Genomic DNA, 865 nt, shown 5'->3' on the forward strand with positions numbered 1-865 from the left:
GGGGATCCTCTGGCCCGATGACGCCACCGCCCGGCAGCACCGGCTCCGCCTCGAGCTCCCGCTTCACCACGCGGAGGCCTGGGAGATCCACCGGCTCCCTTTTCACCGGTGTGAGGAGCGGCGTGCGGGGACTCGACCCCTTGGCGGCGGAGCTGCGCGAGGGGGAGGAGCCCGCGCTGGAGAAGATCAGCCCATGTCTGCGTTCGTACTCCTCCGTATCGCGGCGGAGGAGCGACTCCGGTGGCTGGAGGCCGTGGTTGGTGTACTTCTTAGCCACGCGGCATCTGCTCGGACACACCGCTGGCGCTCGCAGTCGTCCCTCCTGCCGGAGCTGCGGCGGGAGCTGCACATTCCGCCCCACATGGTGGTGTTTGGCGGCGGGATTGGACTCACCAGCGGCGAGAAAATAGAAGGGGGATTGGGGAATCGCGGCGGCGGAGGGGTAGGGTTTTGACATGTATCGGCGCCGCGAACCCGTAGATATACCGCGTCGGGGGTGGGGGGCGGTTTGCGGGCCACTGTAAAATGTTTTACGGGCCAGACGAGTATACAGACTTTATTCTGGCTAAAAAAATGGGTCGGGCCCGTATAGTCGCCGGGATTTTGAGGGGTGCTAGAGATGCTCTTACATCGTCCTCGGAGGATCCAACTTCATGTATCTACTCTGCTCTACTGCTACTTCACGTACGCATAACTTCAAAACCCACATTCATGCACGGGTGCACTTGCACTTCAAAATCCACATTAATTTCGCACCCTACATATAACGTAATCATTCATTTGAAATAACTTGACTTTACTGATTAAACAAGATAGTACAACGGATTGAGGATAGTGCAATGGACTGGACAAAGAAAATTTGAGC

This window comes from Triticum dicoccoides, chromosome 7B (genome assembly GCF_002162155.2).
Source record: "Triticum dicoccoides isolate Atlit2015 ecotype Zavitan chromosome 7B, WEW_v2.0, whole genome shotgun sequence".
Lineage (NCBI taxonomy): Eukaryota > Viridiplantae > Streptophyta > Magnoliopsida > Poales > Poaceae > Triticum > Triticum dicoccoides.